The 17,983-nt window shown below is 35.3% G+C and overlaps 1 protein-coding gene and 1 long non-coding RNA gene across 2 annotated transcripts in view; one reads left to right on the top strand and one right to left on the bottom strand.

The window, feature by feature from the left end:
* Positions 1 to 2,718, top strand: part of LOC129450501 (uncharacterized) — a 38,595-nt gene extending 35,877 nt beyond the window's left edge. The window contains exon 3 of the long non-coding RNA XR_012370796.1: positions 1,792 to 2,718. This is a non-coding gene — a long non-coding RNA (uncharacterized lncRNA). The remainder of the gene's footprint in view (positions 1 to 1,791) is intronic.
* The window catches only part of quob (quattro b), a 75,673-nt gene extending 58,826 nt beyond the window's left edge, over positions 1 to 16,847 (bottom strand). Inside the window, exon 1 of the mRNA XM_073870653.1 lies at positions 16,755 to 16,847. The gene's annotated coding sequence lies outside the window, so the exon portion shown is untranslated. The remainder of the gene's footprint in view (positions 1 to 16,754) is intronic.
* Positions 16,848 to 17,983: the final 1,136 nt, after the last annotated feature.

The raw sequence follows: 17,983 nt of genomic DNA, 5'->3' as shown, positions 1-17,983 counted from the left end.
GGTCACCCCAAACTCTGATCGCCCACACACAGAAACATCCCCCCTCTTCTTCAGTATGTGTAAATACTTAAAGCATCTTATTCATAAACACAAGCAAACATACCTCCATCATAGTTATAAACATCTGCACATCATGTATTGTTTACAGACCTTTAAACCAGCACTAAGCCCAAAATTATGTGTAGCATTTTACCATATAAACAGACGGACCTGATCAAATAAACACCATCAGATATACAGGCTGAATGTGTGAGAACGCTTGACTATTCTTACAGTACATTGAGGATTTCATGTGTGCACAAAGGTTTAAGAATAAAATATGTTATGTAGATGCCAGATTTAATTGAATGTAAATGATGAGGATGGATTTTTGAGTGTGTTCACACTTGCCATATTTGGTTTGATTAAATTGAACTCTGCTGCGTTTGCAAGCCCCCGCATATTTTGCGAGCAGAAAACTGCAATTAATGCGGCGAAAGTGCCCCCGCATAAATCTGCGGACTTTGGCTGATTATGAATCATGCAATCACATAATCGCATTTTTCTGGAGGGACTGGTTTGCGCATTTACATTGTAAAAAGTGTACAAATTTTACGTAACACTTAAAAAATTAACAATTTATCAATTCACATTTTCTCCCCTTATTTTAAAATTATACAAATTATTTTAATTTGTTGCACGTAAAAAAAATTAAGCTTTATCATTGAAGTAATTTAAAATGAATCTAACTTTTTACAGTGTAACAGAAGAATTCCAGTTCGCTGTTTAGCATTTAGCTTAGCATTAGCATTTAGCTTAGCACACGGCATTGTTTTGGATGGTCACCAAAATCTGTAGCAAAATACACATCATAAAAGCTGACCAAACATTTTGGGAGTTTGTTTACACGACATCTTCGTACTTTTACAGGAATTAAAAAGATCTTGTTTGGAAGAAAGTGATTGAGGAGGTTGAACAATCTGGTAAGTTTACTCAATTTGAGCTATATAAGCCCCTCCCATGATGCAAATTTGTTACTTTCACGTGCGAATGAAGCGAGTAAACTCAAAATGTTTAAGCGTCCAACTACACGCAAATAGCACGTTTTTGCCGCCTCTTTTGCGTCTGGTGTGAACGCACAGTAAGCGAACTGCAAACTTTTTTTTTGTCTGGTCCAAACTACAGTATAGGTCTAAGACTTTTATATACTAGCTCAGTGGTAAAGCATTGTGTTAGCAGCACAAAATATAATGGCTTCGAAACTCAGGGAATACAAATACTGATAATTAAAATAAAATGTATAAATTGTGTACACTGAAGTCGCTGCAAAAAAATAAGGTAAAGCAATTCTGAGTCTGCAGGGTAAGCCTCAACACATGTGTTGTATAGGTTGTAGCAGAGTGTAATAAAAAAGCAACTGGTCTGGATCAACTAAACTAGTTTCTCAATGAGAACCGCATGGTCTGATGATGAAAAATGCTGAATGAATTTTGTTTCATAAATGCTCTGACACACAAACACACACTACAGAAAATATAAACAGTCTGATAGACATCCGCAATCTTTAAAACAAATCTTAAAAGAGAAATGCAAAACCAGTTCATTCTGTACAGATGGAAAAAGTGAGCGAACAGAAATATGCATTATCTCTGAGTCGTGCCCTGAGGATCACATCTGGAGTATAGACAGATGTGTGTGTGTGTGTGTGTGCTGAAACACAAGCAAATGTTTTTCAGGTTTTGGCAGCTGGCTGCTTTTCTGTGTGAAACAGATTTTTAAAATACATTACATTTGTATTTCTCTGTTAAACAGAGCAGAGCAGAACGCTTCTCGATCCTGATCATCTGTTTCATCTTCATCCTTCATCTCTTCATGAGTCACATGGACTCCAGGAATGATCTTTGCTTTGAAAATAATGATGTGCGCCGTTAAAGAGTATTGCTGTGTGCTTTGACTTTTATTTGATAAAAGTGGAACTTTTATGAAGGATGAACTGGGATCAGAGGAATTTGTTAAGGAGATTGAGAAGAATTTGAAACATCTGGATTCATCTAATGCTTCTTGTAAATATCATATTTCAAGAAGCTCATTCAGGACTCATTCACGTCGTCTCATTAGCTACATGGATTAAAATCTCTTCCAGTACCAGTAGTCTTCACTTTAATCTGAGGTTAAATATCTTTCATGGTCCATCAAGAAACACTTTGCTCTGCGTCAGTACTCGACTAAAGAGAAACAGCTTGCCATCAAAAGAATCAAAGTGTTTCCTAATAAAACTGTCTTAGGACTTAATCTCACCATGAGGAGAAACTTGAGAGTCTTTGAGGACTTCAACTAAACCTGGTCTGATGTCATTCAAGAGAAACCTCAGGCGTGAGCAGAGTCTAATGTGAGACAGTTCTGATAGCTGATTGTATGTTTAATGTCTAATCATTTGCCAATATTCTGTATTTTTCTTAGCAATATGCTGATGTCAGACTCTTTTTGGTATCATTCAAGTGTTGAGTCTGATTATTGAGTCAGAAACAGATGAGAAACAGAAACTACATCACACATGTTGATTGTAAAGAGAAGGACACCTGCTGGTGAATATAAATACTGCAGTGTTTACAGTATATACATCATCATATCATACATCATGTAGTTAGTTATCTGACTGGTTAAAAGCTTGGTTTTGGGTTTTTTTCTATTGTAAACACAGCTTTGTATACTGGACTTGTTGGCTCTTGACTCCAAATGTTAAATCTGTTAAATGATTAGATAGATAGATAGAGAGAGAGAGAGAGAGAGAGAGACAGACAGACAGACAGATATTTAAATTAATTAATACTATTATAGATAGACAGACAGATATTTCAATGAATTAAAAGTATTATAGATAGACAGATAGACAGACGGATATTTAAATTAATTATTACTATTATTGATAGATAGATAGACAGACGGATAAATTAATTATTACTATTATAGATAGACAGACAGACAGACAGATATTTACAATTAATTATTACTATTATAGATAGACAGACAGACAGACAGACAGATATTTAAATAAATTAGTACTATTATAGACAGACAGATATTTAAATTAATTAATACTATTATAGACAGACGGATATTTAAATGAATTAATACTATTATAGATAGACAGACAGATATTTAAATTAATCATTACTATTATAGATAGACAGACAGACAGATATTTAAATTAATTATTAGACAGACAGACAGACGGATAGATAGACATATGAACATTTAAATTAATTATTACTAGATAGACAGATAGATAGACAGCCAGATATTTAAATTAATTATTACTATTATAGATAGAACGACAGACAGATAGATATGAATATTTAAATGAATTAATACTATTATAGATAGACAGACAGACAGATATTTACAATTAATTATTACTATTATAGATAGACAGACAGACAGACAGATATTTAAATTAATTAATACTATTATAGACAGACAGACAGATATTTAAATTAATTATTACTATTATAGATAGACAGACAGATGTTTAATTATTACACAGACAGATGGATAGATAGACATATGAATATTTAAATTAATTATTACTATTATAGATAGACAGATAAGATAGACAGCCAGATATTTAAATTAATTATTACTATTATAGACAGACAGACAGATATTTAAATTAATTAATACTATTATAGATAGACAGAGAGATATTAAAATTAATTATTACTATTATAGACAGACAGATATTTAAATTAATTATTACTATTATAGACAGACAGACAGATATTTAAATGAATTGATACTATTATAGATAGATAGATAGATAGATAGATAGATAGATAGATAGATAGATAGATAGATAGATAGATAGATAGATAGATAGATAGATAGATAGATAGATAGATAGATAGATAGATAGATAGACAGACAGACAGACGGATCAATTAATTATTACTATTATAGATAGACAGACAGACAGACAGATATTTAAATTAATTAATACTATTATAGACAGACAGACAGATATTTAAATTAATTATTACTATTATAGATAGACAGACAGATGTTTAATTATTACACAGACAGATGGATAGATAGACATATGAATATTTAAATTAATTATTACTATTATAGATAGACAGATAAGATAGACAGCCAGATATTTAAATTAATTATTACTATTATAGACAGACAGACAGACAGATATTTAAATTAATTAATACTATTATAGATAGACAGAGAGATATTAAAATTAATTATTACTATTATAGACAGACAGATATTTAAATTAATTATTACTATTATAGACAGACAGACAGATATTTAAATGAATTGATACTATTATAGATAGATAGATAGATAGATAGATAGATAGATAGATAGATAGATAGATAGATAGATAGATAGATAGATAGATAGATAGATAGATAGATAGATAGATAGATAGACAGACAGACGGATCAATTAATTATTACTATTATAGATAGACAGACAGACAGATAGATAGACATATGAATATTTAAATGAATTATTACTATTATAGATAGACAGACAGACAGAGACAAATGTGAATTAATACTATAATAGATAGATCGATAGATAGACAAATGAATTAATACTATATAGCTGTTTGTGTGTGTGTGTGTGTGTGTGTGTGTGTGTGTGTGTGTGTGTGTGTGTGTGTGTGTGTGTGTGTGTGTGTGTGTGTGTGTGTGTGCGTGTGTGTGTGTGTGTCTGTGTGTGTGTGTGTGTGTGTTAGGGTGTGTCTGGGAATAGATTTAATCAGAGGTTTCTTCTCATGCCAAATATCAAGACAAAAGCAGTTTATGAATGACTGTGTTTACTGTATCTGAGCAATAAAGTGATTGAACAGCTAAACTTCATCTCTGTTCAGTCTCAGACAATGATTCAGTCCTCATGTACAGACCTGTAATTGTGTGTGTGTGATTGTCCAGTCATCAGTCACTGTGTATTGTAAGTCAATTGTATTATGAGAAACCACAATTATCAAGCAGGCCAGACTGGAAGACCAGCACAGATTAAACCAGTTTAAGTTGATATAAGATGTGTTTTATTCTCCAGACTGGTAGGGTCTCTTTTTTTATTGACAAAAAATTCAGAAATGCACACTGGTCTCACAAGATTATGTCTAGACACAAATGTATTTGTCTCTCAATTTGCAGGAGTGTGAATGTCCTGGACACACACACACCCTGTTTAAATACAGTATGATCCAAAAACAGATCTCAATCCTACACACGTCTGTCCCACTGCTGCTTTTAATGTGACTAGACATGATGTCAATATACTGTCATTAAAATAGCTTTTGTGTTTGCTTTCCTTTGAAATGAGGGAAGTGCAATTCTCCTGTGTAATGCTGAAGGCATGCATACATTCAGCCGTCAGTACAAACACTATGAAAAAAACCTAATTCAATTTGACATTTTAAATCATTGCAGATGCGCCTTTGGACGGTCAGATGTGTGTGTTTGAGAGAGAGAGAGACTGTATAGAAAAGCCTAAGGAAATGTTGTCAACACTACTAAACTATACAAACTTTCTGACCCTACAATGACTTTTGTGTTTAATATTTCTCATTAATTAGAGAAATAGACTTTCCTGGGTTTGCATGTGTATGAATGAAAGTCAATGGAGTGCAGATGTCTACTGTGACTATCATTCAACTGCTTAGATCAGTGGTTCTCAAACTTTTTCAGCACGCGACCCCCCTTGTGTACGGTGCATTCCTTCGTGGCCCCCCCAAAGAAAATTTATGATAAAAAACAGTAAATTATACAAAGTAGTGCTGTTGGTTAATAGCCTTTTTTGTAGGTTTAATTACACAGAATTCTTGATAAATTAATGTATGTTATATGTTATAAAATGTCATAAAACTGGGGCCCCCCTGGCACCGTCTCACTGCCCCCCTGGGGGCCCCGGCCCCAAGCTTGAGAACCACTGGCTTAGATGTTCAAGGGGTCTAACTCACAAAATATATACTTGAATGTTTTTCAATGTTGTATTTTAAGTTAAAATTCATATATAGTATATTTATAATGGAAAGTATATAAAGAGATCAGATGCAAAACCCTCTACGGGCATCTGACAAGTTTGGAAAAAGTCTTTCGCTGCAAAACCCTCTAAGTGCATGCAAGCTAAAATCCCCAAAAAAAATGTTTGGACAAGTAAGGAATAACTGACGACGGGCCATTGAAGTATAAGAAAATAATGCACACCCAAGGTGCAATGCGGCACGACGCCAAGCGGAGTTACACCGCGGGTGTGCATTATTTTCAAATAATTTAAAGGACCGGAGTCAATTATTCCTCTTATACCACGGTTACCACAAACATTGCTCTGGTGCCTATTTTTAAGACATTTGACAAGTTAGGTGTGCGGTTATCAGAAAATAATGCATACCCACGGAACATTTCTCAGCCAATCAGAATACAGCATTCAACAGACCCGTGGTATAAGACAAAATAAACAATTGCAAAATCACTAAAGATGCAACTAGAAACACTGTAAATGCTGAATTAAAAAGGTAAAAACTGAAGCACACATTAAGCCCGGTACACAACAAAAGATAACCGGGCTGAATTTGGACCGGTTTTCCCCCTTACGACAATCCTGTAAAGTCCCGATCATCATAATCAGATTTTCCTGTTGTGCGTGGTGGTTTAAAAGCGTCTGAATCTGCTCAGAAGCACGTTGGGGTCGCTCTGATTGCAAATCAGAAATATTCATGTTGAATATTTACGATCAGTAATCCTGTTGTGTGGGGAAACATAGAGGACAAACGCACGCTTTAGATTGTCATGTGAAACAAAACAATACCCAATCAGAAAGCGAGCTGAGAAAAGACAAAAGCATATGACATGGCGCATTATGCACAGTCCAAAGTGAAATGGGCATCAGAGATGTAAAAAGCCGTCCACAGTATTTTCTTTATGCCCGTCTTCCACCGTGTTTGTTTACTGTAAAGCAGGGGTTTTCCAATTGTGGGTCGCACAGTGGGATAAGGCAACATGATCTCACAAAGTTTCGTGGTATAGTCACGGATCTCTGCATTTTTCAGTGTCCGTACCACAGACTTTCTTTTCCTTGTTTCATAACAGATTGTTGTGATTATTTAACTAAAATTTTTTACAAGGTTTACCTGGCAGTAAATATTAATACACATAACACATATTTAAAAGTAATCTGATACTGTCTTGTTTATACAGGCGCTGCAGCTCCCCCTTGTGTTTTTTAGAGATATGTGCAATCATTGCGGTGATATGAAACCATTGCGATGAGGTCAAACAATTGCGATGAGACGATTATTTAATCATTGTGACAGTCCTAACTTTAACTTAGAAATTAAATAAAACAATTTTAACTTGTTTTTATAAGTTATAATGTCATCTAATCACAGTCAAAATCTAAAAAAGTAAGTTGAATTGACTTGCAAAATCATGTTGTTTTCATACTACATTTTTTTTATAAGCGGTAATCCACACACTATAAGAACAAAACTGGTAAATCATAGATTTTTTTCATCATATTTGTGGTCTCTCACATTTTGAAAATCTGGTAAGATTTAAAAAACCCTTTGTTGTGGCCCTAGCGTTAGGTGGCACTGTGATGCATGTGGCTGCCACATTCGGTCCAAGTACTCACAAGGGACGCAAGTTTGAATGTGATCTACGGTTGTTTTCACATTCATCTTTAAGGACTTTGTTGAAAAAGGCATGTGATGTTATGGATTAAAGCAACACCAAAGAGTTTTTTTACCTTGAAATAATGCTTCCAAAAAAGTTTCAGTCGTTCATCCACTCGAAACAGGGTGAACGGCACTTTCACATTCGCTTTGCAGCCCTCTATCGGACAAAAGCGCACTAAAGAAGTTTACAACCGTCGGGTCGCGGTCCTGTAGTTCGAGTGAAAACTACAAAAACTTGCTTTACGGCAGACCTGCAATCCAATCAGAGCCAGCTTTGGTGCAGTATTTACGACAATGGTAATGGACAATTCCGCTTCCAACCTGTAGGGGGAGCAAAGAACAAAAACTCTTTAGTGTTGCTTTAACGAATCGATATTTCTGAATGACCTGATGCTGTGATTGAGCGGATTTGAAGCAAAAATGTTTGATGAACGTATATGAGCATTTGGTAACTCATGATGCATGTGGCTTATAGCGCATTTTGCATCTGAGTTCTTCATTTATTGACCATTTCTCCATGAGATTTTGGGGGGTAAGTTGTGTTTAATTATTGAGAATATGTCACAAACATATTAAGACACTTCATCATTATTATTCGCTCATTGTTTATATTTTGTAAAGTTATATAGTTTCATGTAGCCACTCAATTGACATGAACTTTGTATAAACTTGTACAATAACTACAGAAGGATTATAAAAAGGTCAAACAGTTTCAGATGAAGTTTAACATCTTGCACTGCCGGACGCTGCTGTCACAGACTGACAAATTGTGTCAACGTTCATGCAGTACACACAGATGCTGTTCAGACAACACAACTAATGAACTCTACTGCATTGTTCTCCTCCTCCTCATCTGTTTTAATGACTCTCAGATGCCGCCTGAAGCTCATTGTGAGAGAGGTGAGAGAGGATTACAGTCACGAGATTTAGAGGAAATGTAGTAAATCTGTGCTGGAGGTCATCCTGTCTACATCATGAGAAAAATTTACATGCATCTTCACAACACTGCTACATCTACAGTACTGCACATATATGTGTGTGTGTGTGTGTGTGTGTGTGTGTGTGTGTGTGTGTGTGTGTGTGTGTGTGTGTGTGTGTGTGTGTGTGTGTGTGTGTGTGTGTGTGTGTCTGTGTGTGTGTGTGTTAAAGGCATAAATGAATAATAAGATTTTAAAAGAGTAATTTTATAGACTATAGATTTCATTAGACTAAAAATAGTCATTCTGTCAGATTTAAGTCATTAACTCATTCTTATATCTTTCTACTGTTTATTTTTAGAAGTATACAATCAAAAAATGTTTATGCTTCTAAGCAGGGACTGAATACAGGCAGTGCTGCTATAGTCACAAAAACAAAGTCCATAATGTGAGGAACTGACTGAAATTCAAGTCATTATTATAGCAGACTTGGATATTTTCATTGTTTTGCAGGTTTAAACAATATAAGGGTGAGTGAATAATGACAATGGTTGTGCGTGTTATGGGGTTAAATGGGGACTTCAACCTGAATGCACACCAACTCATGAAGACTTGTGTCAACACACCAACCTAAACTGAGGTCACAGGTTACACGGGTAAACAAACATAGAAATTGTGCAGAATTACAAAATAGAAAAATGCATAAAGATTTCTGTAAGGGTTTGGTTTAGTGCAAAGTTTCCCAAACTGGGGTTCGCAACCCCTTGTGGTTCATGAGAGAATAGCAGGTTCAATGATTGATAAAAATATTAATTGATTGCAATAAATTAATAAAATGCAAAAAATAATTAAATAATTTAAATAAAACACCTACTAACAAAATACATCTTTTGTCACGTGACCATTACACAACATTACAATATATCAGAGAACTGAGATGCATAATTGACAGATACGTGTTAAAGAAAATTAGCAGATTAACCTTAGAACGATTTGTTTTTATCTATGTTACCCCTCTTTTGTGCTATGGCAGTGACTAGGGGTATGATTCTCGCTTGGGGTGCGAGAGGTCCCGGGTTCAAATCCTGGACGAGCCCCCAATTATGTTACAGCCACTGCCATAACACAAAAGAGGGGTAACACAAAGTCTCGATCAAATAGGGTAATTTATTAAAATAATACAAGTTAAAGGTCACGTTCTTTCTGATCCCATTTTTTTAAACCCTAGTTAGTGTGTAATGTTGCTATAATAGCATAAATAATACCTGTAAAATGATAAAGCTCAAAGTTAACTGCCAGGCGATATATTTTCTTTAACAGAATTTCAAAGCCTACAGCCCTCTACTTCCTGCTTTAATGACGTCACTAGAACCATAGATATGTATAAAGGAAAGATGTGTTACGGCGGAGTCTCTAACGTCATCACCTGGCGGCCATCTTACCACAGGCAGCACGCTCACTCGTAGCATTGAGTTTAATGGTGCAGATACTTTTAAATGACCATAGCTTGCTCAATTTTCAAATGGTTTGGTTTCTTACAAATGTTATTTACGTGGCTATAAATCTGGATGCTTTAAACACATTTCATGATTTTTTTTGTACAAGTATGCAGTGTCATAGGTACATCTTTGATGTTTATAACAAACCAAACCTTTTGAAAATCGGTCGAAAATTAAGCAAGTTATGGTCATTTAAAAGTACCTGCACCATTAAAACTCAATGCTACGAGTGAATGAGCTGCCTGTGGTAAGATGGCCGCCAGACGGCGAGACATCTAGCCTTTATACATATATATGACTACAACAGTTTTTGACTAAACTCCGCCCACAGGAATACGTCAGTCACCAGCTAAGCTAACTGCAAGCTAAGCTGCTATCGAATCACAACACACTAAACAAACTACACAATCAGAACTCGTTACGTATTGCTGCAGGAGGGACTTCATAGAACAAGGAAGACATCAGATTGTTTTTAGGAGAGTGAAAACAGCACTATACAGATAAGTAAATTGTGTGAAAAATACTGTGTTTTTTACCCACAAAACATGAACACTTGTTAGATTGCACACCGTAAACACAATCAAAGCTTCAAAAACACAAAAAGAATGGGAGCTTTAATACAATGTAGTAGAAAATTGTCAGGATAAACCAATAGGAAACACACAAGAGCAAAACTGAAGTTTCACTGCTAGAATGTGGTAACTTGGCTTCTTATATAGCACTTTAATGGCCCACGGGTGTTAGGAATCTGCTTAAAGGGACAGTAAGTAGGATTTACCCCCATCTAGTGGTGAAATTGTATTTTGCATTCAAACGAACAGTGCTCTCTAGCGCCTCGCTTTTCCAAATGCGTGTTGCAACCACGGTAGCCGTTATGTAATCACTGATCTCCTGGTCCGTTTCAGTTAGTTGTGGAAACGGGTTGGTAGGCTAGTGCTTTTATAGTTTATCAGTATGGCGGAACGACATGGAAGCCTCATTGGACTTACCCGTTGAATGTAAGTAAAGAATAGAAATTCTAAGCTTACAAAGAAAAGTCAGATCACTGGCAGAGGTCATTTGACACCAACAAGGACATATTTATGAATAAAGACATTGATTTTGATTAATAAAACACTTAAAACCCTACTTACTGTTAAAGAAAGCACAAAAAACACTTTTCCTGCCCCCTAGAGGGCAGACAAATAAATTAATGTCCCATGTAACAATCTACATAAAAACGTATCATCATGATAATCGCGATCATGTTTCTACAGTAGCCCTAAACTGTTATATAGATTTTGTTTTGTCACTACGTTGTCTCAGACGATGACATGTTTGTCCTGTGGTGACTACCGTAGCTTGTGCGTTTTGAAAGGATGAGGTGAGCTATGGACTGGAGCCGTTGGTTGCAGTTCACAATCTCACCACTAGATGCCGCTAAAAGTCCCACATCGCACCTTTAAAATGTTAAACATGCAAATGTGCTGTTAAATTAATATTTAAAGAAAATACTTAAAATCCAAGCTTTTTTTGTGTGTAAATAATTCATGCCAAGGGGGTTTGGCTGACAAAAAAGTTTAAAAACTCCTGGGTTAGGGGAGAGAATATACAGTTTGTATAGTATTAAAACCATTACATCTATGATATGTCAGAACTGTGATAATAAACCAGACATGTGTGTGTGTGTGTGTGTGTGTGTGTGTGTGTGTGTGTGTGTGTGTGTGTGTGTGTGTGTTTTGAGTCCCTTTGTTTGTGTGAAGATTAGATATGTTTACACTGAGCAAGCATGTTATCAGTCGTCCTACATGGAGAAAGTACATCTGTCTCGCACGGTCTACATTTGTTTTACTGCTGAGACATCACATACCATCCTGAACACATCCAGACCTACAGACAAAAAAAACTACACACACAAATTCCTCCACCTGATATGACTTTACTTTTTGTCACTGACTTTGATTCATGGACTATTTGTTACTAAACGTGACATCCTTCAAGTACTATACAGTGGTTGATTTTCATAAATGTGGGCTGTTTGTGGTTGCAAAACAATATTGCCGGTTGGAGTTGACACGTTAATACAAAATAAGCTATGACAGATGTGTACTTAGACTCATTTTACACAGCTTTAAACATAACTTACAATCAGAATAAATGGAATCTGTCATATCAAGACCTGGTTCACCCGCCAGACTATTTCTAATAAATAAAATATATTTTTACAACCGAATAAGCTTTTTCAGATCAGATTGGGCAGTGAACTGATTGAATTTTCAGCAAGAAAAGGTTTCATGAACCCTCGGCTCCCTAAAGCAGCCCTGCAGTTTGACAAATGACACTTTAAAGATTTAAACAAACATCGGCCTGTACCTACTCCAAAGTTTGCCCCTCCAGACATGAATTATACATTCAAATCGAGTCTGTATTTTGTCTAGGGTTCATCGAACTGAAGATAACAGAGATTATTGCTGTAGGGATCAGCCGGTCAGACAAAACTTCCTGTACTGTCACATACATGAGACCACACGGCTCTGAGACGCCCGCCCGGGAACAATGACTTCATGTCTGGATGTCTCTGACCCTGGGTGTGCCACACAGACCTTTATCAGTGGACTAGAGATTGAACTTTAGAAAACAAGCAAACATTTCACTTATATTGAGCCATGCAAGTCTCATATCTATACAGATAGCATTTGTTTCATTTGCTATTTCAGAAATGAATCTTGAATTGATGCAAGCGAGCGTGGTGTTGTCCTGAATGTTTACACGGATGTGATGTAATTGTTACACAGTGTTTCTATAAACAAGTCATTGATAATATTTAGTCAATTATACTTTAGACACAATATTATCCTTTATTTTGTCTGCTTTTGGCTCTGATTATAGAAATAACAGCTAACCAACCTTTGCATGGACCGACTGAACAGGTGATACCAACAACGTTACACCTCAAAGAAATACTAAATATCAGATTAGATGCATACAGTAAATGTATGTAAAATATTTAATATATACACGTCACCATAGCCGAAATCACACACTTATATACAATATAACTGATGAAAGTTAGTATAAGAAATGAATATATAATGCAAAAAAAAACGTATGGTCTAATGCTTCCAGTGAGATTTATTAGTATGCATCAAATGAACAGTTTATCTGATGGAGCTGAGGAGCGGCCAAATGCAAAAATTAAATAAATCCAAAATACCAGAAAACTGCAAACGTGACATCTCTTAGTGTAAAAGATACTGGTAAATGCTTTATTCCTTGTGATTTAATTGTAGTTTCACCTGAAATTATTCTCATGGTTGTTGTTTGTACAACAACCATGAGGGGACATGGAGAAAAAATTTAATAAAGTTTAGTTTCATGTGCGCAGGTGAAACTATCGCGTGCGCACGTAAAAGCGAACGTTTCATGTGCGCACACAAAAGTTTCACGTGTGCACGCGAAACTAAACTTTACATATTTTTTACTCCAATGTCACCTTAGGGGCTCGATAGGTTTGTATATCATACACTGCAAAGATTTACATTCTTAGTATTTTTGTCTTGTTTTCCAGTATAAATATCTAAGAATTTTTAAATTTACATGATAAGCAAAGTGGATTTTAAGTCTTGTTTACTGAAATAAAATGTGAAAATCAAGAGGTTAATACTACGGAGCCCCTAAGGGGACATGGAGCAAAAATTAAATAAAGTTGAGTTTCAAGCTCACGCGAAACTTTCATGTGCTCATGCGAAACCTTCATGTGCAGATTTTTTTTTTAAGTTTAGTTTCGCGTGCTCACGTGAAACTATATCGCATGCTCACATATAACTATCGCGTGGGCACGTGAAAGCGAAAGTTTCACGTGCGTGCGTGATAGTTTTACGTGAACACGCGATATGTTTTACGTGAACGCGCGATAGTTTCACGTGAGCACATGAAACTAAACTTTTCATTTTTTTTCTCCAATGTCACCTTACACTGTTTCTTAGTATTTTTGTCTTGTTTTTAGTAAAAATATCTAAAAATTCTTAAATTAAGATGCTTTTTCTTGAAGAAAATAAGTCTAGTTTTTAGACCAAAAATATCAAATTTAAAGGCGGAGTCCATGATGTTTCAAAGCAAATGTTGATATTTGAAATCACCTAAACAAACATGTTTCTACCCCAATAGAATCTGGACCTTCTGTTGATAGCCCCGCCCCACACATACGCAACCCGGCAAGGATGTCGGTTAGTAGACACGCTCCTTACTGCTGATTGGCTATAAGTGTGTTTTGGTAGTCGGCCCGATTCCTTTTCCAAAGCGTCTTTCAAACATCGTGGACTCCGCCTTTAAGTGATTTTGTGAATAAAATAAGCAAAAAAATCTGCCAATGGCAGATGCCAACATTTTTCTTAAACACTAAATTGAAGAAAAATTCAAGAAAAATTTGCTTACCCCATTGGCAGATTTTTTTTGCTTGTTTTATGCACAAAATCACTTAAATTTGAGACTTATTTTCATTTTTTTGCAGTGTAAAATAATTTTTTGCAGTGTAGTATTTGTGTCTTGTTTTTTCAGTATACATATCTAAGAATTCTTCAATTGACATTTACTTGATAGGCAAAGTGGCTTAAGATTTGAAGTCTTGTTTACTGAAATAAAATTTGAAAATCAATGAAATGATTTTCAAGAAAACATTTTCTTAGTATTTTGTGTTGTTTTCAGTAAAAATATCTAAAAATTCTTAAATTAAGATGCTTTTTCTTGATAAGCAAAACGACCCAAGAAAATAAGTCTAGTTTTTAAACCAAAAATATAGCAATATCTGCAAATGGGGTAAGCAAAAAAACGTCTTGAACATTTTTCTTAAACACTAAAAAAATTTGCTTAATGCAGATATCTTTACTTGTTTGAAGTATAAACCTCTTAAATTTCACAATTTATTTCAGTAAACAAGACCTTAAAACCATAAGCCACTTTGCTTATCAAGTAAATGTATCTCATTTTAAGATTTTTCTGATATTTATACTTGAAAACAAGACGAAAATACTAAGTAAGATATGAAGTGTACGTCACTAGACAATGCAGACGCGGTGGATGTAGTATGTCCAGAAAGTATGCATACTGCAACCACATATACTATATAGTCTTGGCAGCCAACCTTTTGTTATTGCCCCCCACGTACATATACGCACGTTGAGATGGAGCGAGTAAAATTTAAATAATAAATTTCCATAAAAAATATCTTTACAACCTTATCTTAGCATTAAGCATATGATTTGTTTTGAAAAACTTAAAAAAATGTATAACATTATTAGTGGCAGTTTTATGCTTCTTTACTTAAAGCAAATCGGATGCCCCCCAAAACAGCACTTGCCCAAAGGTGGCCCGGACCACAGGTTATAGGATATTGCTCTTTTAATAAGGTACTTTATTTACTTTAGTAGTATATACTGTCACAATATGTGATGTTTTGAATACATTGAATGCATTTTAACTTGTTGCAATGCATTATGGGATTTTCTATTTTTTTCATCTAGTGGAGCCTTGTTTTGAAAAGTTTTGAATTATGCAGCATAAACCATTACCTATGGTACACTACAGTAACTTTTGGTGATTTGGTGATTACCAAATTAGTCAGCGTCATTTCTGTTACCAATGTAGCATGATTTTCAACACTGTTACTCTACCTTGATAACCAAATTTGACCGTAACAGCATTGACACTATAACTCAGAAAACAGGAAATCATGTTTTTCCGCTATATGAGATCCTTTATACTGAAACTATTATATTGTTATGGCCTTTAACATCTTGTGATCCATGGGATCAAAAATATAACCAGATTTTGGACACCAAATTTCACTGCAATTATATATTCACCCATCTGTATGCTATTACCTCATATTACCTGAGGTAATTCAGAATGCTTGAAAAGATTAAAAGTTCCCTTTATAAAAGTTATTCATCCGTGTTTTCCGCTCGTTCTCATCAGACGGGATCATTTCGTGTGTACAGTGAATGGAGCTGAATGGAGCTCATCCTGAATCAACAATCACAGCATGAGAATGAATTGAAATCCTGAGCTTTTATTGTGTCTGAAGGCTGCAGCTGGATTTACATAAACCTGAACTTTCCCTTTTCAAAAGATCATTCACATCTCATTATTGTGCCGGCTTGAAAACTCTCTCTGCCAAATCATAATTTACAGTCAAGCATAAAAATACAGTTATAGTGTAAACGTGTTGATCAGAGCTAATAACTGTACTGAATGAGTTACAAGCACATTAAAGTTTGTGTAAATGTCAGATTACAGAACACAGTGAGTTTACACCACAGCGACACCTGCTGTCTGTCAAGTGAATGACTGAAACTGCTAAAAACACAATTCATGATAGATGATGCTACTGTTCATTTAAATACTTGGTGAATAATTAAAATATTTATTTTTTACATTATCACAGTCACCTGCCTAAACCTGACCTTATGAATAAATAAAACCATACTTCCATACTGTCATTACAACATCTGAACAGTACAAAGATACAGAAGATTTTTAGGCATGTTTGAAGCTCTTTTACTCTTTTCCAGACAATGCTAAGAAACACACACATAACTAGTACATACTAACCCTTCATAACCTAATAAACTGGCACACATAAGCTGTTAGATAAAGTAATAAATGAAACCATCTCTTACTCACCCTGAACCGATGTCTTTACTCTGATCTGTTACTCCATGTGTCTGAACTCGACCGACAGGAGACAGAACGCTGGCAGGTGCGGTTTACAACAGGTGTGTGTGTGTGTGTGTGTGTGTGCGTGTGTGTGTGTGTGTGTGTGTGTGTGTGTGTGTGTGTGTGTGTGTGTGTGTGTGTGTGTGTGTGTGTGTGTGTGTGTGTGTGTGTGTGTGTGTGTGTGTGTGTGTGTGTGTGTGTGTGAGAGAGAGAGAGAGAGAGATTTTCAGAGGATTTATTTAAAATATAAATTTCTAACAGTTTGAAATGTCTAGACAAACATCTAAAACGAAACCTCCATGTGTGACAGCTGATAAACATCACAGTAAAGTGAAAACATTGCTATACTTATGATATGATGTTGTTTTCCAACCAAAAGTGATGTCACGTCCTGATAGATGAGGTCCTGGAGAAAGTAGCTTAAAGGTGCCGTAGAATGTAAAACTGTAGCCTATTTATGTAGGCATAGATGAATAATAAGAGTTGTGTACATGGTAATGACATATCGTGAACCTCAAACATAATTGTTTCCTCCTTCTCGTGTAAACCTCGTGCATGCAAAAGACCGCTGGAAAACAGACCAATCTCAACATAACACCAACTGTGATGTCACAGTTGAGATGTACGCCCCAACATTAAATTAATTACAATGTTGTTACAATGCTAAAAACAAGTTATGACTGCTGAGTTAGCGTTATATGCTAGTTAATGCTATATGCTACTTAGCGCTATATGCTAGTTAGCGCTAAATGCTAGTTAATATGCTAGTTAATGCTATATATTAGTGTTTAGGCCGAAGTTCTACTATAGAGGGTATGCATCGACGTCACTTTTCCACGTGACCATGCCGGAACTCGCCCTGTTGAGTGGCAAACGTGACAAAATGTCTGGTTTTCATAGGGGCTTCTGCGAAAATGGCAGTAAAACTGACTATTATCAGCTTAAATAAAATTTAGTTGGACTTGATAGCAGAGGTGGACAATACTTAGTTACATTAGTTACATTTTTCAAGCATCTGTGCTTTATTAGGATGTTTGTATTGAGAAAAATTTACTTCACTACATTCTAAAGCATAGAATCATACTGTAATATTGCATATTAAAATTGATTTAATACCTAATACCTATTTATTTCTCCTTTCAGTGTTTTTTTTTTTGGCAGTCTGTAAAACGATAGCTCCGAATTCTTGTTAATCT

This window comes from Misgurnus anguillicaudatus, chromosome 8 (genome assembly GCF_027580225.2).
Source record: "Misgurnus anguillicaudatus chromosome 8, ASM2758022v2, whole genome shotgun sequence".
NCBI lineage: Eukaryota > Metazoa > Chordata > Actinopteri > Cypriniformes > Cobitidae > Misgurnus > Misgurnus anguillicaudatus.
This window is presented reverse-complemented; position numbering and strand designations above follow the sequence as displayed.